Consider the following 23,496-nt stretch of genomic DNA (forward strand, 5'->3'; position numbering starts at 1 on the left):
GCGATACTAAATATGTGTACTTTTGTTTTTTTCATTTACATAAATAAATGTATTTATTGGAACGAATATATACCGTATATACCCGCGTATAAGCCGACCCGAGTATAAGCCGACTCCCCTAATTTTGCAAAAAAAAAGCTGGGAAAACGTATTGACTCGAATATAAGCCTAGGGTGGAAAATACAGCAGCTACTGGCAAATGTCAAAAGTTAAAATAGATACCAATAAAAGTAAAATTAATTGAGACTTCAGTAGGTTAAGTGTTTTTGAATATCCATATTGAATCAGGAGCCCCATATAATGCTCCATACAGTTCATTATGGCCCCATAGATGCTCCATATAACAATGTGCCCCATATAATGCACCATACAGTTCATTATGGCCCCATAGATGCTCCATATAACAATGTGCCCCATATAATGCTCCATACAGTTCATTATGGCCCCATAGATGCTCCATATAACAATGTTCCCCATATAATGCTCCATACAGTTCATTATGGCCCCATAGATGCTCCATATAACAATGTGCGCCATGTAATACTCCATGCAGTTCATTATGGCCCCATAGATGCTCCATATAATAATGTGCCCCATGTAATGCACCATACAGTTCATTATGGCCCCATAGATGCTCCATATAACAATGTGCCCCATATAATGCTCTATACAGTTCATTATGGCCCCTGATATGATCCGGTGACTATGAAGCCGCATGAATCTTTCTCAGGAGAAGTGGAATCTGTACTGACCGCAATCCCTGAACTGACACTGCAACTAGAAGTAGCCGTGGGATGTACCTAACCAACCTAGACACCTCGACACAGCCGAAGGACTAAATACCCCTATAGATGGAAATAGGAATACTAACTTGCCTCAGAGCAGAGCCCCAAAGAATAGGCAGCCCCCCACAAATAATGACTGTGAGAAGGAGAGGAAGGACACACATAGGCAGAATAACAGATTCCAGCAAATGAGGCCACACTAGCTAAACAGGAAAGATAGGACACAGTACTAAGCGGTCAGTATTAAAATACTTCAAAAATACCCACAGCAGATAATACAAAAAGGTTCCACAATCTCGCTAGAGATGTGAAATGTACATCTGCAACTCCTGAGAATCCAACAAGACTGAGAAAACATTAACACAATCTAAGCTGGACAAAAACAATGAATAATACTGAATCATAAAGTACACAGCATGTGTGCAACAAAGAAACCAGACACTTATCTTTTGCAGATTAGCAGCAGGGCAGAAGGAACCAGGCAAGGACAAGACCTCCAAAAACAATGGACAACTGGCAGGGACTAATGAATCCTGCAAGCCTAAATAGCCCAGTCAAAACTGTAATTAGTAGAAACACCTGACCAGGGCTGCAAACCAGGGACAACTGCACTACCACTTACAACCCCTGGAGGGAGCCCGAAAACAGAATTCACAACAGTATCCCCCCCTTGAGGAGGGGGCACCGAACCCTCACCAGAGCCCCCAGGCCGATCAGGATGAGCCAGATGAAAAGCATGAACCAAATCAGCAGCATGGACATCAGAGGCTAAAACCCAAGAATTATCCTCTTGGCCATAACCCTTTCATTTGACAAGATACTGAAGCCTCCGCCTCGAAAAACGAGAATCCAAAATGTTCTCAACCATATACTCCAACTCCCCATCAACCAACACAGGGGCCGGAGGATCAACAGAGGGAACAACGGGTACCACATATTTCCGCAATAAAGATCTATGGAAGACATTATGGATAGCAAAAGAGGCAGGAAGCGCCAAAAGAAAAGACACCGGTTTAATAATCTCAGAAATCCTATAAGGACCAATAAACCGAAGCTTAAACTTAGGAGAAGAAACCTTCATAGGAACATGACGGGAAGACAACCAGACCAGATCCCCAACCCGAAGCCGGGAACCAACACCCCGACAACGGTTAGCAAAACGTTGAGCCTTCTCCTGAGACAACACCAAACTGTCTACCACATGAGTCCAAATCTGCTGCAACCTGTCAACCACAGAATCCACACCAGGACAGTCAGAAGGCTCAACCTGCCCAGAAGAAAAACGAGGATGAAAACCAAAATTACAAAAAAAAGGCGAAACCAAAGTAGCCGAACTAGCCCGATTATTAAGGGCAAACTCGGCCAATGGCAAAAAGGCCACCCAATTATCCTGATCAGCGGACACAAAGCATCTCAAATAAGTCTCCAAAGTCTGATTAGTTCACTCGGTCTGGCCATTCGTCTGAGGATGAAATGCAGAGGAAAAAGATAAATCAATGCCCAGCCTAGCAGAAAACGCCCGCCAAAACCTAGAAACAAATTGGGAACCTCTGTCAGACACAATATTCTCCGGAATACCATGCAAACGAACCACATGCTGAAAAAACAACGGAACCAAATCTGAAGAGGAAGGCAATTTAGGCAAAGGCACCAAATGAACCATCTTAGAAAACCGGTCACAAACAACCCAGATAACCGACATCTTCTGGGAAACGGGAAGATCGGAAATAAAATCCATAGAAATATGCGTCCAAGGCCTCTCAGGGACAGGCAATGGCAAAAGCAACCCACTAGCACGGGAACAACAAGGCTTGGCCCGCGCACAAGTCCCACAGGACTGCACAAAAGAACGCACATCACGTGACAAAGAAGGCCACCAAAAGGACCTACCAACCAAGTCTCTGGTACCAAAAATACCAAGATGACCAGCCAACACAGAACAATGAACCTCAGAAATCACTCTACTAGTCCATCTGTCAGGAACAAACAATTTCCCCACTGGACAGCGTTCAGGTCTGTCAGCCTGAAATTCCTGAAGAACCCGTCATAAATCAGGGGAAATGGCAGAAAGAACCACCCCTTCTTTCAGAATGCCGACCGGTTCAAGGACCTCAGGAGAATCAGGCAAAAAACTCCTAGAAAGGGCATCAGCCTTAATATTCTTAGAACCAGGAAGATACGAGACCACAAAATCAAAACGGGAAAAAAACAAAGACCATCGAGCCTGTCTAGGATTCAACCGCTTGGCAGACTCAAGGTAAATCAGATTCTTATGATCAGTTAGGACCACAAAACGGTGCTTAGCTCCCTCAAGCCAATGTCGCCACTCCTCAAACGCCCACTTCATAGCCAACAACTCACAATCACCGACATCATAATTGCGTTCAGCAGGCGAAAATTTACGAGAAAAGAAGGCACATGGTTTCATCACGGAACCACCAGAGGATCGAGGTCTCAAAGCAAGAAACAGTTTACAATTGTTTTTAAACCCCAAAAATTTGGACCTGTCACCAGAAAACAAATCTGGAATAGGAATCCTTGGCTCTAAAACAGGAGTCTGCACAATATAATCAGAAATTCCCTGTACCCTAGCAGCAAGTTGTTCTAGACGAGAAGCTAATTCCTGAACATTCATGCTCACACAAGATTCATCAGCCACCCAGAGGTAAAGAGGGAAGAAAAAAAAACTGCAAATCAAACTGCAGAAAGGAAAAAAAAAATGGCTCAACCCTTTTCTTCCCTTCTTCTGGGATGCATTTAACTCATTTTTGGCCTGTTGTACTGTTATGATCCGGTGACTATGAAGCCGCATGAATCTTTCTCAGGAGACGTGGAATCTGTACTGACCGCAAACCCTGAACTGACACCGCAACTAGAAGTAGCCGTGGGATGTACCTAACCAACCTAGACACCTCGACACAGCCGGAGGACTAAATACCCCTATAGATGGAAATAGGAATACTAACTTGCCTCAGAGCAGAGCCCCAAAGAATAGGCAGCCCCCCACAAATAATGACTGTGAGAAGGAGAGGAAGGACACACATAGGCAGAATAACAGATTCCAGCAAATGAGGCCACACTAGCTAAACAGGAAAGACAGGACAGAGTACTAAGAGGTCATTATTAAAATAATTCAAAAATACCCACAGCAGATAATACAAAAAGGTTCCACAATCTCACTAGAGATGTGAAATGTACATCTGCAAATCCTGAGAATCCAACAAGACTGAGAAAACATTAAGACAATCTAAGCTGGACAAAAACAATGAATAATACTGAATCATAAAGGACACAGCATGTGTGCAACAAGAAACCAGACACTTATGTTTGCAGATTAGCAGCAGGGCAGAAGGAACCAGGCAAGGACAAGACCTCCAAAAACAATGGACAACTGGCAGGGACTAATGAATCCTGCAAGCCTAAGTAGCCCAGTCAAAACTGTAATTAGTAGAAACACATGACCAGGGCTGCAAACCAGGGACAACTGCACTACCACTTACAACCACCGGAGGGAGCCCGAAAACAGAATTCACAACAGGCCCCATAGATGCTCCGTATAACAATGTGCCCCATATAATGCTCTATACAGTTCATTATGGCCCCATAGATGCTCCGTATAACAATGTGCCCCATATAATGCTCCATACAGTTCATTATGGCCCAATAGATGCTCCATATAACAATGTGCCATATATAATGCTCCATACAGTTCATTATGGCCCCTGTTGTGAATTCTGCTTTTGGGCTCCCTCCGGTGGTTGTACGTGGTAATGCAGTTGTCCCTGGGTTGCAGCCTTGGTCAGGTGTATCTGCTAATTGCAGTTCTGACTGGGGTATTTAGGCTTGCAGGATTCTGGAGGTGTTGGTCCTTGCTTGGTTCCTGTTGCCTTGCTACCAAATCAGCAAAGATAAGTGTCTGGTTTTGTTTTCTTGGTACACATGCTGTGTGCTTAATGATTCAGTGCTATTCATGGTTTTAGTCCAGCTTAGATTGTGTCAGTATTTTCTCAGTCTTGTTGGATTCTCAGGAGTTGCAGATATACTTTCCATGTCTTTAGTTAGACTGTGGAACTTTTTGTATTATCTGCTGTGGATATTTTTGAAAGGGTTTTAATACTGACCGCTTAGTATTCTGTCCTGTCTTTCCCTATTTAGCTAGAGTGGCCTCATTTGCTGGATTCTGTTTTCTGCCTGCGTGTGTCTCTCTTCTCCTACTCACAGTCAATATTTGTGGGGGGCTGCCTATCCTTTGGGGATTCTGCTCTGAGGCAAGATAGTATTCCTTTTTCTATCTATAGGGATATTTAGTCCTCCGGCTGTGTCGAGGTGTCTAGGGTTTGTTAGGTACACCCCACGGCTACTTCTAGTTGTGGTGATAGTTCAGGGTTTGCGGTCAGTACAGTTTCCACCTACTCCAGAGAAAGTTTCATGCGGCTCCAAAGACACCAAATCATAACAGTACAACTGGCCAACAATGAGTTAAATGCATCTCAGAAGAAGGGAGGAAAGGTGTGGAGTCATTTTTTTTTCTGTAGTCTGCTTTGTCTTCTCCCTCTTTTTCTCTGGGTGGCTGAAGAGTCTTGTGTTAGCATGGATGTTCAGGAATTAGCTTTTCGTGTAGACCAGCTTGCTGCTAGGGTACAGGGAATTTCTGATTATATTGTTCAGACTCCTGCTTTAGAGCCGAAGATTCCTACTCCTGATTTGTTTTTTGGTGACAGGTCCAAATTTTTGCGCTTTAAAAACAACTGTAAACTGTTTTTTGCTTTGAGACCTCGATCCTCTGGTGATTCAATTCAGCAGGTTAAAATCGTTATTTCCCTGCTGCGTGGTGATCCACAGGATTGGGCATTTTCCCTGGAATCGGGGAATCAGGCTTTGCTTAATGTAGACTCCTTTTTTCAGTCTTTAGGACTATTATATGATGAACCTAATTCTGTGGATCAAGCGGAGAAGACCTTGTTGGCCCTGTCTCAGGGTCAAGAGGCGGCAGAGTTGTATTGTCAGAAATTTAGAAAATGGTCTGTGTTGACTAAATGGAATGATTATGCTTTGGCTGCAATTTTCAGAAAGGGTCTTTCTGAATCCGTTAAAGATGTTATGGTGGGGTTTCCCACACCTGTCGGTCTGAGTGATTCTATGTCTCTGGCCATTCAGAATGATCGGCGCTTGCGGGAGCGCAGAACTGTGCGCGCTGTGGCGTTGTCCTCAGAGCAGAGTGCTGAGCCAATGCAGTGTGATAGGATTCTGTCTAGAACAGAACGACAGGGATTCAGACGTCAGAATGGATTGTGTTATTATTGTGGCGACGCTTCTCATGTCATTTCAGTCTGCCCTAAGCGGACAAAGAGGATCGCTAGTTCATTTACCATCAGTACTGTACAACCTAAATTTCTGTAATCTGTGTCCTTGATCTGCTCATTGTCATCATTTTCTGTCATGGCGTTTGTGGACTCAGGCGCCACTTTTAACTTAATGGACTTTGAGTTTGCCAGGCGTTGTGGTTTTCCCTTGCAGCCTCTGCAGAACCTTATTCCTTTAAGAGGCATTGATGCTACACCTTTGGCTAAAAATAAGCCCCAGTTTTGGACACAGGTGACCATGCGCATGGCGCCAGCCCATCAGGAAGATTGTCGATTTCTGGTGTTGCATAATTTGCATGATGCTGTCGTGCTGGGTTTTCCATGGTTGCAGGTACATAATCCTGTGTTGGACTGGAAGTCTATGTCTGTGACTAGTTGGGGTTGTCAGGGGGTTCATAATGATGTTCCTTTAATGTCCATCTCCTCTTCTTCCTCTTCCGAAATTCCAGTGTTTTTGTCTGATTTTCAGGATGTATTCGATGAGTCCAAGTCCAGTTCTCTTCCACCGCACAGGGACTGTGATTGTGCTATTGATTTGATTCCAGGCTGTAAGTTTCCTAAGGGCCGACTCTTCAACCTGTCTGTGCCTGAACATACCGCTATGCGGAGATATGTTAAGGAATCTTTGGAGAAAGGGCATATTTGGCCATCTTCTTCACCGATGGGAGTGGGATTTTTTTTTGTTGCTAAGAAGGATGGCTCCTTGAGACCCTGTATTGATGATCGCCTCTTGAATAAGATCACGGTCAAGTTTCAATACCCTTTTCCTTTGCTTTCCGATTTGTTTGCTAGGATTAAGGGGGCTAGTTGGTTTACAAAGATTGACCTTCGGGGGGCGTATAATCTTGTTCGTATTAAGCAGGGTGATGAATGGAAAACTGCGTTCAATACTCCCGAAGGCCATTTTGAATACCTTGTGATGCCATTCGGGCTCACTAATGCTCCATGTGTTTTTCAATCTTTCATGCATGATATCTTCCGGACTTATATTGATAAATTCTTGATTGTATATCTGGACGATATTTTGATTTTTTTCTGATGATTGGGAGTCTCATGTAAAACAGGTCAGGATGGTATTTCAGATCCTTCGTGACAATGCTTTGTTTGTGAAGGGGTCTAAGTGTCTCTTTGGGGTGCAGAAGGTTTCTTTTTTGGGTTTTATTTTTTCTCCTTCATCTATTGAAATGGATCCGGTTAAGGTTCAGGCCATTCATGATTGGATTCAACCCACGTCCGTAAAGAGCCTTCAAAAATTTTTGGGTTTTGAAAATTTTTATCGCCGTTTCATTGCTAACTTTTCCAGCGTGGTTAAACCCTTGACCGATTTGACGAAGAAAGGCGCTGATGTAGCGAATTGGTCCTCTGCGGCTGTTTCTGCCTTTCAGGAGCTTAAACGTCAATTTACTTCTGCTCCGGTGTTGCATCAACCAGATGTTGCTCTTCCGTTTCAGGTTGAGATTGACGCTTCTGAGATTGGGGCAGGGGCCGTTTTGTCAGAGAGGGATCCTGTTGGTTCCTTGATGAAACCGTGTGCCTTCTTTTCCCGTAAATTTTCGCCTGCTGAACGCAATTATGATGTCGGCAATCGGGAGTTGCTGGCTATGAAGTGGGCGTTTGAGGAGTGGCGACATTGGCTTGAGGGGGCTAAGCACGGTATTGTGGTCTTGACCGATCATAAGAATCTGATTTACCTCGAGTCTGCCAAACGGCTGAATCCTAGACTGGCTCAATGGTCCTTGTTTTTTTCCCGCTTTGATTTTGTGGTCTCGTATCTTCCGGGTTCTAAGAATATTAAGGCTGATGCCCTTTCTAGGAGTTTTTTGCCTGATTCTCCTGAGGTCCTTGAACTGGTCGGCATTCTGAAAGAAGGGGTGGTTCTTTCTGCCATTTCCCCTGATTTACGACGGGTTCTTCAGGAATTTCAGGCTGACAGACCTGACCGCTGTCCAGTGGGGAAATTGTTTGTTCCTGACAGATGGACTAATAGAGTGATTTCTGAGGTTCACTGTTCTGTGTTGGCTGGTCATCCTGGTATTTTTGGTAAAAAAAACCAAAGCACAGGCAAAGATGCTTACCTGTCTGAGGCCTCCAACTAATTACACTAACCAAAGTGCAGCAGACCCAAGTTAAGATGGTGGATGACAGATGCACAGGTGCAATAATACCGATACTGCAGCCAGCCTACAATCAGGATTTGGCCGCCTGGCACACCTGTGCAAAAATGATCTGTATGTGGCATGTTCACACAGAAATACAAAGCATATGGCTCTGGCCTATTAGTAACGCCATATAGCGGGCCAGCCATTGCTATCATGCATCCTGTGTGAACAGAGGCCACAGTATACAGAGCCATCTAGGTATTTTTGGTACCAGAGACTTCGTTGGTAGTCCTTTTGGTGGCCTTCTTTATCACGTGATGTACGTTCTTTTGTGCAGTCCTGTGAGACTTGTGCGCGGGCCAAGCCTTGTTGTTCCCGTGCTAGTGGGTTGCTTTTGCCATTGCCGGTCCCTGAGAGGCCCTGGACGCATATTTCTATGGATTTTATTTCTGATCTTCCGGTTTCCCAGAGGATGTCGGTTATCTGGGTTGTTTGTGACCGGTTTTCTAAGATGGTTCATTTGGTGCCTTTGCCTAAATTGCCTTCCTCTTCAGATTTGGTTTCATTGTTTTTTCAGCATGTGGTTCGTTTGCATGGTATTCCGGAGAATATTGTGTCTGACAGAGGTTCCCAGTTTGTTTCTAGGTTTTGGCGGGCCTTTTGTGCTAGGCTGAGCATTGATTTATCTTTTTCCTCTGCATTTCATCCTCAGACAAATGGCCAAACTGAGCGAACTAATCAGACCTTGGAGACTTATTTGAGATGCTTTGTGTCTGCTGATTAGGATGATTGGGTGGCCTTTTTGCCATTGGCCGAGTTTGCCCTTAATAATCGGGCTAGTTCGGCTACTTTGGTTTCGCCTTTTTTTTGTAATTTTGGTTTTCATCCTCGTTTTTCTTCTGGGCAGGTTGAGCCTTCTGACTGTCCTGGTGTGGATTCTGTGGTTGACAGGTTGCAGCAGATTTGGGATCATGTGGTAGACACTTTGGTGTTGTCTCAGGAGGAGGCTCAACATTTTGCTAACCGTCGTCGATGTGTTGGTTCTCGGCTTCGGGTTGGAGATCTGGTCTGGTTGTCTTCCCGTCATGTCCCTATGAAGGTTTCTTCTCCTAAGTTTAAGCCTCGGTTTATTGGTCCTTATAGGATTTCTGGGATTATTAATCCGGGGTCTTTTCGATTGGCTCTTCCTGCCTCTTTTGCTATCCATAATGTCTTCCATAGATCTTTATTGCGGAAATATGTGGTACCCGTTGTTCCCTCTGTTGATCCTCCGGCCCCTGTGTTGGTTGATGGGGAGTTGGAGTATGTGGTTGAGAAGATTTTGGATTCTCGTTTTTCGAGGCGGAGGCTTCAGTATCTTGTCAAATGGAAGGTTTATGGCCAAGAGGATAATTCTTGGGTTTTTGCCTCTGATGTCCATGCTGCTGATTTGGTTCATGCTTTTCATCTGGCTCGTCCTTATCGGCCTGGGGGCTCTGGTGAGGGTTCGGTGACCCCTCCTCAAGGGGGGGTACTGTTGTGAATTCTGCTTTTGGGCTCCCTCCGGTGGTTGTAGGTGGTAATGCAGTTGTCCCTGGGTTGCAGCCCTGGTCAGGTGTATCTGCTAATTGCAGTTCTGACTGGGGTATTTAGGCTTGCAGGATTCATTAGTCTTTGCCAGTTGTCCATGGTTTTTGGAGGTGTTGGTCCTTGCTTGGTTCCTTTTGCCTTGCTACCAAATCAGCAAAGATAAGTGTCTGGTTTTGTTTTCTTGCCACACATGCTGTGTGCTTAATGATTCAGTGCTATTCATGGTTTTAGTCCAGCTTAGATTGTGTCAGTATTTTCTCAGTCTTGTTGGATTCTCAGGAGTTGCAGATATACTTTCCATGTCTTTAGTTAGACTGTGGAACTTTTTGTATTATTATCTGCTGTGGATATTTTTGAAAGGGTTTTAATACTGACCGCTTAGTATTCTGTCCTGTCTTTCCCTATTTAGCTAGAGTGGCCTCATTTGCTGGATTCTGTTTTCTGCCTGCGTGTGTCTCTCTTCTCCTACTCACAGTCAATATTTGTGGGGGGCTGCCTATCCTGTGGGGATTCTGCTCTGAGGCAAGATAGTATTCCTTTTTCTATCTATAGGGATATTTAGTCCTCCGGCTGTGTCGAGGTGTCTAGGGTTTGTTAGGTACACCCCACTGCTACTTCTAGTTGCGGTGATAGTTCAAGGTTTGTGGTCAGTACAGTTTCCACCTACTCCAGAGAAAGTTTCATGCGGCTCCAAAGCCACCGAATCATAACAGGCCCCGTAGTCCTATAATGCTCCATACAGTTCATTATGGCCCCATAGATGCTCCATATAACAATGTGCCACATATAATGCTCCATCCAGTTCATTATGACCCCATAGATGCTCCATATAATAATGTGCCTCATATAATGCTCGATACAGTTCATTATGGCCCCATAGATGCTCCATATAATAATGTGCCCCATATAATGCTCCATAGTTCATTATGGCCCCATAGATGCTCCATGTAATAATGTGCCACATATAATGCTCCATAGTTCATTATGGCCCCATAGATGCTCCATATAACAATGTGCCATATATAATGCTCCATACAGTTCATTATGGCCCCATAGTCATATAATGCTCCATACAGTTCATTATGGCCCCAAAGATGCTCCATATAACAATGTGCCCCATGTAATGCTCCATACAGTTCATTATGGCCCCATAGATGCTCCATATAACAATGTGCCACATATAATGATCCATAATTCATTATGGCCCCATAGATGCCCCATATAATGCTCCATGCAGTTCATTATGGTCCCATAGATGCTCCATATAACAATGTGCCACATATAATGCTCCATACAGTTCATTATGGTCCCATAGATGCTCTATATAACAATGTGCCTCATATAGTGCTCCGTACAGTTCATTATGGCCCCATAGATGCTCCATATAACAATGTTCCCCATATAATTCTCCATACAGTTCATTATGGCCCCATAGATGCTCTATATAACAATGTGCCACATATAATGCTCTATACAGTTCATTATGGCCCCATAGATGCGCCATATAACAATGTGCTTCATATAATGCTCCATACAGTTCATTATGGCCCCATAGATACTCCATATAACAATGTGCCCCATATAATGCTCCATACCGTTCATTATGGCCCCATAGATGCTCCATATAACAATGTGCCCATATAATGGTCCATACAGTTCATTATCGCCCCATAGATGCTCCATATAACAATGTGCCCATATAATGGTCCATACAGTTCATTATCGCCCCATAGATGCTCCTTATAACAATGTGCCCCATATAATGGTCCATATAGCTTGCCCTGTGTTATTTATGACCTTGTTTACTTAGACTTGATTGTATGCATCTGGTCCACCCTTAATTCTCTGACCAAGATGAGCAGAGACCACTCCTCTCTGCTCCACACCTGAACGCACTTACTTTTCCATATATTGCATAGCACAAGTCTGCTAGACTTCAGTCTGCAGTGTGATTTCTAGAAGTGTGTTCTGAAAGTGTGGATTACATTAGAATTAAAACCTGAATTGAACCTGAAGGGAACTGAAGGTAACTGGCCAGTCACTGTAAACAATGTTTCTGTTTGTTGTCACTTTTACCCCTATAATCTTTCACTTTCTGCTACCTCCTCCAATCCCTACACCAAGTAAGGAACTGTTCATCTCCTCTTCAATCCTCCCCATCCATCTCACCTCCTCCTCAGAACTGTTCCTTAACATACAATCCTCTGTCTCAAAGCACAGGCAAGCCCCCTCACGCTCTCTTCTGCTCCCACCTGCTAACACTATCTCTGCTCCTTCTCACTGCTGGTGATATCTCTCCAAATCCTGGTCCTCCTCACCACATTCCCACAGTCATTTCTACCTCCCATCCACGCTCCATCACAAACTTCCGTAACCTCTCTAACCTTATACCCATTCGCCCAGCCCCCACTTCGCCAGTCCCACTAACAGGAGCTCTGTGGAACGCTCTCTCTGTCTGTAACAAGCTTTCCTACATCCATGATCTTTTTGTTACTACCAAACTTTCCTTCCTTGCCATCACCGAAACCTGGCTCACCCCTTCTGACACAGCCTCTCCTGCTGCACTCTCTTACGGTGGCTTCCACCTTTCTCACACACCCCGCCCCAGCAGCAAGCATGGTGGAAGAGTTGGTTTTCTACCTGTCAGATAACTGCTTCTTCACCCCAATCCCACTGCCACCCTCTGTTACCCTCCCTTCCTTTGAGGTGCACTCTGTGCGCATCTACTCCCCCTCCAACCTCCAACATTGCTGTCATTTACCGCCCCCCAGGGCCAGCCACCATCTTCTTTGACCACTTCACCACCTGGCTACTTCATTTCCTTTCTGCAGACATCCCCACTATCATCATGGGCGATTTCAACATCCCCATTGACACTTCCCTCTCAGCTGCCACTAAACTTCTATCTCTCTCTTCCTCCTTCGGCCTCACTCAATGGTCTTCTGCAGCCACTCACAAAGATGGTCACACACTGGACCTCATCTTCACCCGCCTCTGCTCCCTATCTAACCTCTCTAACTCACCTCTTCCTCTCTCTGACCACAACCTTCTCACATTCTCATCTCTCTCCACTCCATGTCTAGAGTCCCCACCCCACAAACTTTCACACCCTCGCAGAAATCTTAAACATCTTGACCTACATTCATTCTCTGAATCCCTCCTCCCTCTCACAGACATAAGTTCCATACACAATGCGGATGACGCTGCCGCTCTATATAACACCACAATAGCTGTAGCTTTGGAATCTGCTGCCCCACTTACACATACCAAAGCTCGCAAAATCAACAGACAGCCCTGGCACACCAGCCAGACCAAAGAACTGAGGCGAGCTTCCAGGGCTGCTGAGCGCAGATGGAAAAGATCCCACTCCAACGACCACTTAATCGCATTCAAACAGTCCCTCACTACTTTCAAGACCGCACTCGCCACAGCTAAACAAACCTACTTCTCATCTCTCATATCCTCCCTGTCTCACAACCCTAAACAGTTATTCAACACCTTCAATTCTCTCCTCCGTCCCCCAGCACCTCCTCCCTCCTCACTTATCTCTGCTGAAGACTTTGCCTCATTCTTCAAGCAGAAGATTGATAACATCAGAGACAGTTTTGGTCAACAAGCCCCAGAGCCCTTCCTCCCAACTTCCCTACCCTCCACCTCCAAAACCAACTACTCCACCATTACAGAAGATCAACTCGCCACTCTACTCTCAAGATTGCATCTCACCACCTGTGCACTTGACCCACTCCCATCCCACCTCATCCCAAACCTCACCACAATCTTCATCCCAACCCTAACCCATCTCTTCAACCTATCACTAACAACTGGTGTTTTCCCCTCAAGCTTTAAACATGCCTCCATCACACCTATCCTCAAAAAGCCCTCTCTTGACCCATCCTCTGTATCTAGCTATCGCCCTATATCACTTCTCCCCTATGCCTCAAAACTACTGGAACAACACGTCTACCTTGAACTGTCCTCCCATCTCTCTTCTTGCTCCCTCTTTGACCGCTTACAATCTGGCTTCCGGTCACACCATTCCACTGAAACTGCGCTAACTAAGGTCACCAATGACCTCTTAACCGCCAAGAGCAAGCGACACTACTCTGTTCTCCTCCTCCTCGACCTGTCGGCTGCCTTTGACACAGTGGACCATTCCCTATTATTACAGACCCTCTCATCCCTTGGCATCACAGACTTGGCCCTATCCTGGATCTCATCATACCTAACAGACCGGACATTCAGCGTCTCCCACTCACACACCACCTCCTCACCTCGCCCCCTCCCTGTCGGAGTCCCACAAGGTTCAGTCCTTGGGCCCCTGCTCTTCTCCATTTACACCTTTGGCCTGGGACAGCTCATAGAATCTCATGGCTTTCAGTATCACCTCTATGCTGATGACACACAGATCTACATCTCTGGACCAGATATCGCATCCCTACTAACCAGAATCCCTCAATGTCTGTCCACTATTTCATCCTTCTTCTCCGCTAAATTTCTGAAACTTAACATGGACAAAACAGAATTCATCATCTTTCCCCCATCTCACGTGACCCCCCCAATGAACCTATCCATTACAGTAAATGGCTGCCCACTCTCCCCAGTCCCACAAGCTCGCTGCCTCGGGGTTATCCTTGACGCTGATCTCTCCTTCAAACCACATATCCAAGCCCTTTCCACTTCCTGCCGACTTCAACTCAAAAATATTGCACGAATCCGTTCATTCCTCAACCAAGAATCTGCAAAAACTCTAGTCCATGCCCTCATCATCTCTCGCCTTGACTACTGCAACCTCCTGCTCTGTGGCCTCCCCTCAAACACTCTCGCACCCCTCCAATCTATTCTAAACTCTGCTGACCGACTAATCCACCTGTCCCCCCGCTATTCTCCGGCCTCTCCCCTCTGTCAATCCCTTCACTGGCTCCCCATTGCCCAGAGACTCCAGTACAAAACCCTAACCATGACGTACAAAGCCATCCACAACCTGTCTCCTCCTTACATCTGTGACCTCATCTCCCGGTACTTTCCTACACGCAACCTCCGATCCTCACAAGATCTCCTTCTCTACTCCCCTCTTATCTCCTCTTCCCACAATCGTATACAAGATTTCTCTCGCGTATCACCCCTACTCTGGAACCCTCTACCACAACACATCAGACTCTCACCCACCATCGAAACCTTCAAAAAGAATCTGAAGACCCACCTCTTCCGACAAGCCTACAACCTGCAGTAACCACCGATCGACCAAACCGCTGCATGACCAGCTCTACCCTCACCTACTGTATCCTCACCCATCCCTTGTAGATTGTGAGCCTTCGCTGGCAGGGTCCTCTCTCCTACTGTACCAGTTATGACTTGTATTGTTCAAGATTATTGTACTTGTTTTTATTATGTATACCCTTCCTCACTTGTAAAGCGCCATGGAATAAATGGCGCTATAACAATAAATAATAATAATAATAATAATAATATAGTTCATTATCGCCCCATAGATGCTCCATATAACAATGTGCCCCATATAATGCTCCATACAGTTCATTATGGCCTCATAGATGCTCCATATAATAATGTGCCACATATGCTCTATACACTTCATTATGGCCCCATAGATGCTCCATATAACAATATGCCCCATATAATGCTCCATACAGTTCATTATGGCCCCATAGATGCCCCATATAATGCTCCATGCAGTTCATTATGGTCCCATTGATACACCATATTACAATATGCCCCATATAATGATAGATACAGTTCATTATGGTCCCATAGATGCTCCATATAATAATGTGCCACATATGCTCTATACAGTTCATTATGGCCCCATAGATGCTCCATATAACAATGTGCCTCTTATAATGCTCCATACAGTTCATTATGGCCCCATAGATGCTCTATATAACAATGTGCCACATATAATGCTCTATACAGTTCATTATGGCCCCATAGATGCTCTATATAACAATGTGCCTCATATAATGCTCCATACAGATCATTTTGTCCCCATAGATGCTCCATATAACAATGTGCCCCACATAATGCTCCATACAGTTCATTATGGCCCCATAGATGCTCCGTATAACAAAATGTGCCACATATAATGCTCCATACAGTTCATTTTGGCCCCATAGATGCTCCATATAACAATGTGCCTCATATAATGCTCCATACAGATCATTTTGTCCCCATAGATGCTCCATATAACAATTTGCCCCACATAATGCTCCATACAGTTCATTATGGCCCCATAGATGCTCCGTATAACAAAATGTGCCACATATAATGCTCCATGCAGTTCATTTTGGCCCCATAGATGCTCCATATAACAATGTGCCACATATAATGCTCCATACAGTTCAATATAGCCCCATAGATGCTCCATATAACAATGTGCCCCATATAATGCTCCATACAGATCATTATCGCCCCATAGATGCTCCATATAACAATGTGCCTCATATAATGCTCCATACAGTTCATTATGGCCCCTGTTGTGAATTCTGCTTTTTGGCTCCCTCCAGTGGTTGTAGATGGTAATGCAGTGGTTCCTGGCTTTCAGCCCTGGTCAGGTGAATCTACTGATTGTAGCGCTGACTGGAGTATTTAGCTTTGCATGACTCATTAGCCCATGCCAGTTGTCCATTGTTTTTGGAGGTCTTGTCCATGCCTGGTTCCTTCTGTCTTACTGCCAAATCTGCAAGATAAGTGTTTGGTTTCTTTTTCTTGCACACATGTTGTGTGCTTTATGATTCAGTACTATTCATTGTGTTTTTGTCCAGCTTTGATTGTGTCAGTGTTTTCACAGTCTTGTTGGATTTTCAGGAGTTGCAGATATACATTCCATGACTTTAGTTAGTCTGTGGAACCCTTTTGTATTTTCTGCTGTGGGTATTTTTTGAAGTGTTTTAATACTGACCGTTTATCATTCTGTCCTATCTTTCCCTGTCTAGTTAGAGTGGCCTCATTTGCTGAAATCTGTATTCTGCCTGTGTATGTCTTTTCTCTCCTATTCACAGTCAATATTTGTGGGGGGCTACCTATCCTTTGGGGGTCTGCTCTGAGGCAAGTTAGTTTTCCCATTTCCATCAATAGGGGTATGTAGTTGAGGCTGTGTTGAGGTGTCTAGGTTTGTTAGGTGCACTCCACGGCTACTTCTAGTTGCGGTGTTAAGTTCAGGGTTTGCGGTCAGTACAGATTCCACTTCTCCTGAGAAAGTTCCATGCCGCTCCTAGGTCACCGGATGATAACAGGCCCCATAGATGCTCCATATAACAATGTGTCCCATATAATGCTCCATACAGTTCATTATGGCCCCATAGATGCTCCATATAATAATGTGCCCCATATAATGCTCCATACAGTTCATTATAGCCCCATAGATGCTCCATATAATAATGTGCGACATATAATGCTGCTGCAATAAAAAAAAATGACATACTCACCTCTCGTCGCTGCCTGCTGCTCCACAGCGTCCCGTCTCTATGCAGTGACTGTTCAGGCACACTAATACGTCATCGTGCCTGTTGTGAATTCTGTTCTTGGGCTCCCCCCGGTGGTTGTAAATCGCACTTTTGTGAGTTCTGCTCTTGGGCTCCCCCCGTGGTTTTAAGTGGAACGGCTGCTCCTTGGATTTCTCAGTAGCAGCTGCTTCCACTGATTGTTTTTGCTGCTCGGCTATTTAGCCTGGCTCTGCCCTTCAGTCTGGGCCAGTTGTCAATGTTCCCAGGTTGGAGTCACATCTCTCCTCGGATTTCCCTGATATTCTGTCCAGTTCAGCAAAGATAAGTCCTTGCTTGTTCTTTTGTTGTCCACTTGTTGTGGACTTAATCGTTTTGCTCAGCCTATGTTTTTCCTGTCCAGCTTGTCAGTATGTATGTATTCAGTTAAGCTGGAAGCTCTGGGGAAGCAGATTTGCCCTCCACACCGTTAGTCAGGTGTGGAGATTTTGTAAACTCTGTGGTGGATTTTTCTAGTTTTTATACTGACCGCACAGTATTCTATCCTGTTCTATCTAGTTAGAAGTGGCCTCCTTTGCTAAATTCTGTTTTCATTCTGTGTATGTAATTTCCCTCTCCACTCACAGCCAATATTTGTGGGGGGCTGCCTTTCCTTTGGGGATTTTCTCTGAGGCAAGATAGCATTCCTGTTTCCTCTTTAGGGGTAGTTAGATCTCCGGCTGTGATGAGGTGTCTAGGGAGCAATAGGAACATCCCACGGCTAATTCTAGTGTTGTGTTAGGTTCAGGAACTGCGGTCAGTACAGGTACCACCTCCTCCAGAGCTCGTTCCACGTTGCTCCTTAATCACCAGACCATAACACGTGCCCTCTGACCTGAACAGTCACAGCCAGAAGACCGAGCGGCGGTGGAACGAGTGAAGTTGAATATGAAATACTCACCTGCTCTCGGCGCGGTCCCTGGTTGTTGACCAAAACTGTCTCTGATGTTATCAATCTTCTGCTTGAAAAATGAGGCAAAGTCTTCAGCTGAGAGGAGTGGGGAGGGAGGATGTGTTGGGGGACGGAAGAGAGAATTGAAGGTGTTGAATAACTGTTTAGGGTTGTGAGACAGGGAGGATATGAGAGATGAGAAGTAGGTTTGTTTAGCTGTGGCGAGTGTGGTCTTGAAAGTAGTGAGGGACTGTTTGAATGCGATGAAGTGCTTGTTGGAGCGGGATCTTTTCCATCTCCGCTCAGCAGCCCTGGAAGCTCGCCTCAGTTCTTTGGTCATGCTGGTGTGCCAGGGCTGTCTGTCGATTTTGCGAGCTTTGGTATGTGTAAGTGGGGCAGCAGATTCCAAAGCTATAGCTATTGTGGTGTTATATAGAGTGGCAGCGTCATCCGCATTGTGTATGGAACTTATGTCTGTGAGAGGGAGGAGGGATTCAGAGAACGAGTGTAGGTCAAGGTGTTTAAGATTTCTGCGAGGGTGTGAAAGTTTGTGGGGTGGGGATTGTAGACATGGAGTGGAGAGGGAAGAGAATGTGAAAAGGTTGTGGTCAGAAAGAGGAAGAGGTGAGTTAGAGAGGTTAGATAGGGAGTAGAGGCGGGGGAAGATGAGGTCCAGTGTGTGACCTCCTTTGTGGGTGGCAGCAGAAGACCATTGAGTGAGGCCGAAGGAGGAAGTGAGAAATAGACATTTAGTGGCAGCTGAGAGGGAAGTGTCAATGGGGATGTTGAAGTCGCCCATGATGATAGTGGGGATGTCCGTGGAAAGGAAATGAAGTAGCCAGGTGATTAAGTGGTCAAAGAAGATGGTGGCTGGCCTTGGGGGCGGTAAATGACAGCCAGTTGGAGGGGGAGTAGATGCGCACAGAGTGCACCTCAAAGGAAGGGAGGGTAACAGAGGGTGGCATTGGGGTGAAGGAGCAGATATCTGACAGGAGAAAACCAACTCCTCCGCCATGCTTGCTGCTGGGGCGGGGTGTGTGAGAAAGGTGGAAGCCACCGTAAGAGAGTGCAGCAGGAGAGGCTGTCAGAAGGGGTGAGCCAGGTTTCGGTGATGGCGAGGAAGGAAAGTTTGGTAGTAACAAAAAGATCATGGATGTAGGAAAGCTTGTTACAGACAGAGCGAGCGTTCCACAGAGCTCCTGTTAGTGGGACTGGGGAAGCGTAGACTGGTTGAATGGGTATAAGGTTAGAGAGGTTACGGAAGTTTGTGATGGAGCGTGGGTGGGAGGTAGAAATGATTGTGGGGATGTGGTGAGGAGGACCAGGATTTGGAGAGATATCACCAGCAGTGAGAAGGAGCAGAGATAGTGTTAGCAGGTGGGAGCAGGACAGGGCGTGAGGGGGCTGCCTGTGCTTTGAGACAGAGGATTGTATGTTAAGGAACAGTTCTGAGGAGGAGGTGAGATGGATGCGGAGGATTGAAGAGGAGATGAACAGTTCCTTACTTGGTGTGGGGATTGGAGGAGTTAGCAGAAAGTGAAAGATTATAGGGGTAAAAGTGACAACAAACAGAAACATTGTTTGCAGTGACAGGCCAGTTACCTTCAGTTCCCTTCAGGTTCAATTCAGGTTTTAATTCTAATGTAATCCACACTTTTAGATATAGTATATGCACTTCATAGACAGACAGAGCAGGAGCAGGAGAGCTGGGTGGATCAACATACCTGTAGGAAGAATATACTTGCTTGTTATCTATGTATAGATCTATCTATCCATCTCATTCCTTCTATCTATTATTTATCTATCTATATTTATGTCTATTATCTATCATCTAGCTATCTACCTATCTATCTGTGTGTATAATGGAGTGTGGGTTGGACAAATGTAAAAGAGGAGATTGGACAAGAAATGACATAACAAATCTTTTTGTTTTTGTTCAATAATACATCTTTATTTAGCTTTCAAAAACGAATTAAAAACGCATCAAAAACGCACCTGCGTTTTCTGCCAAGAGATGCAGATTCAGTGCAGAAAAATCTGCAGGCAAATCTGCAACGTGTGCACATACCCAAACGGTAACCCTAACTTTAGCCTAACCCTAAGGCCTCTTTCACATTTCCGTCGGAATGTGAACGTTGCTATGCGTCGTTCTGGGAAAAAAACGCATCCTGCAAAGTTGCCCGCCGGATGCGTTTTTGCACATAGACTTGTATTACTGACGCACCACGACCTATGGACACACGTTCCATACGTCGTGCACTGGATGCGTCGGTATATGGCGGACCTTCGTTGCAAAAAAAGTTAAAGGGAACGTTTTTTCGCACATCGGGTCCTGCATTTCCGACCGCGCATGTGCGGCCGGAACTCCGCCCCGTCCTCCCCGGGACTTTACAGTGGGCAGAGGACGCATTGAAACACTGTGTCCGCTGCCCACGTTGTGGCGAATTTGCACGTCGTCGGGCGGACGCTTAGCGACGGCCCTGTACCGACGGAAGTGTGAAAGAGGCCTAACTTTAGCCCCAACACTAACCCTAACTATAGCACTAACCCTAACCTGCCTTATCTGTTTTTTTTTTACTTTTTAACAAGATGGCTGACTGGCACAGCTGTTGCCAGCAGCACTTGTAACACTATTTCTCCTCTAATCTCTCACTGACATCTAAAGAGAAACAGCGTTTTTATGAGGCAGATCTCCCAGGAAAGTTCATTGCTACAACACACTTTCATAGTGATTTGTCTCATTGGCTCGTGTGATGCTGATGTCATCAGGACCTGAACCAATCGGGTCTCGATAAGGTCGGGGGTCACTGCCGGAATCCCATCGTTATAGCTAGCGCCGATGTTTATCTATCGTTGGTGGTCACGAAGCAGCTAAGTTAAGGGTACCATCATTTCTGTCCAGGCCTATTTCATGAGGTTTTTTTTTTAAATTCTGTGGAAGCATGGTTAACCCCTTCCCGACCTTTGACGCCACGTAGGCGTCATGAAAGTCGGTGCCAATCCGACCTGTGACTCCTATGTGGCGTCATGGAAAGATCGCATCCCTGCAGATCGGGTGAAAGGGTTAACTCCAATTTCACCCGATCTGCAGGGACAGGGGGAGTGGTACTTTAGCCCAGGGGGGGTGGCTTCACCCCCCACCCCCCCCCGTGGCTACGATCGCTCTGATTGGCAGTTTCACTTTCAACAGCCAATCAGAGCGATTTGTAATATTTCACCTAAAAAACTGGTGAAATATTACAATCCAGCCATGGCCGATGCTGCAATATCATCGGCCATGGCTGGAAACACTGATGTACCCCCCCCACCGCCACCGATCTCCTCCCCGGTCCTCCGTCCGGTGCTCCGCTCCCCTCCGTCGTCCTGTCTGCTCCCCCGTCCTCCTGCCCGCTCCCCCTGTGCTCTGAAGCCACCCCCCTGTCCTCCGATCCACCCCCGATGCTCAGATCTCCCTCCCCTCATACTTACCCGGGCCTCCCAGTGTCCGTCCGTCTTCTCCATGGGCGCCACCATCTTCCAAAATGGCGGGCGCATACGCAGTGCGCCCGCCGAATCTGCTGGCTGGCAGATTCATTCCAGGTATATTTTGATCACTGTAATATAACCTATCACAGTGATCAAAATAAAAAAATAGTAAATGAGCCCCCCCTTTATCACCCCCATAGGTAGGGACAATAATAAAAAAAAATAATTTTTTTTTTTTTCTTTTTCCACTAGGGTTAGAACTAGGGTTATAGGTAGAGTTAGATTTAGGGTTAGGTTTAGGGCATGTGCACACGGTGCGGATTTGGCCACGGATCCGCAGCGGATTGGCCGCTGCGAATTCGTAGCAGTTTTCCATCAGGTTTACAGTACCATGTAAACCTATGGAAAACCGAATCCGCTGTGCCCATGGTGTGGAAAATACCGTGCGGAAACGCTGCATTGTATTTTCCACAGCATGTCAATTTTGTGCGGATTCTGCAGCGTTTTACATCTGTTCCTCAATAGGAATCCGCAGGTGAAATCCGCACAAAAAAAACACTGGAAATCCGCTGGTAAAACGCAGTGCCTTTTACCCGCGGATTTTTCAAAAATCGTGTGGAAAAATCTCACACGAATCCGCAACGTGGGCACATAGCCTTAGGGTTAGGGTTGGAATTAGAGTTATGGTTGGAATTAGGGCTAGGGTTGGAAATAGGGTTAAAATTAGGCTTGTGGTTAGGGTTACGGATAGGGTTAGGGGTGTGTTGGGGTTACAGTTGTGGTTAGGGTTGGGATTAGGGTTAAGGTTGGGATTAGGGTTAGGATTAGGGTTAGGGTTGGGATTAGGGTTACGGGTGTCTTGGGGTTAGGGTTGTGGTTAGGGTTGTGTTGGGGTTAGGGTTGTGATTAGGGTTATGGCTACAGTTGGGATTAGGGTTAGGGGTGTGTTAGGGTTAGTGTTGAAGTTAGAATTGAGGGGTTTCCACTGTTTAGGCACATCAGGGGTCTCCAAACGCAACATGGCGCCACCATTGATTCCAGCCAATCTTGCGTTCAAAAAGTCAAATGGTGCTCCCTCCCTTCTGAGCCCCGACGTGCGCCCAAACAGTGGTTTACCCCCACATACGGGGTACCAGCGTACTCAGGACAAACTGGGCAACAAATATTGGGGTCAAATTTCTCCTGTTACCCTTGCGAAAATAAAAAATTGCTTGCTAAAACATAATTTTTGAGGAAAGAACAATAATTTTTTATTTTCACGGCTCTGCGTTATAAACTTCTGTGAAGCACTTGGGGGTTGAAAGTGCTCAACACACATCTACATAAGTTCCATGGGGGTCTAGTTTCCAAAATGTGGTCACTTGTGGGGGGTTTCTACTGTTTAGGCACATCAGGGGCTCTGCAAATGCAACGTGACGCCCTCAGACCATTCCATCAATGTCTGCATTTCAAAACGTCACTACTTCCCTTCCGAGCCCTGACGTGCACCCAAACAGTGGTTTACCCCCACATATGGGGTATCAGTGTACTCAGGAAAAACTGGACAACAACATTTAGGGTCCAATTTCTCCGATTACTCTTGTGAAAATAAAAAATTGCAGGCTAAAAAATAATTTTTGAGGAAAGAAAAATGATTTTTTATTTTCAAGGCTCTGCGTTATAAACTTCTATGAAGCACTTGGGGGTTTAAATTGGTCACCGCACATCTAGATTAGTTCCATGGGAGGTCTAGTTTCCAAAATGGGGTCACATGTGGGGGAGCTCCAATGTTTAGGCACACGGGCTCTCCAAACACGACATGGTGTCCGCTAACGATTGGAGCTAATTTTT

The 23,496-nt window shown here is 45.6% G+C and overlaps 2 protein-coding genes across 3 annotated transcripts in view; both read left to right on the forward strand.

The window, feature by feature from the left end:
- Positions 1 to 23,496, forward strand: part of LOC143768285 (uncharacterized) — a 371,133-nt gene that overhangs the window by 253,034 nt on the left and 94,603 nt on the right. The gene's annotated exons all lie outside the window — the stretch shown is intronic.
- The window catches only part of LOC143766886 (uncharacterized), a 42,879-nt gene that overhangs the window by 15,596 nt on the left and 3,787 nt on the right, over positions 1 to 23,496 (forward strand). The window lies entirely within an intron of this gene.

The sequence above is a fragment of the Ranitomeya variabilis genome, chromosome 4 (genome assembly GCF_051348905.1).
Source record: "Ranitomeya variabilis isolate aRanVar5 chromosome 4, aRanVar5.hap1, whole genome shotgun sequence".
NCBI classification, from domain to species: domain Eukaryota; kingdom Metazoa; phylum Chordata; class Amphibia; order Anura; family Dendrobatidae; genus Ranitomeya; species Ranitomeya variabilis.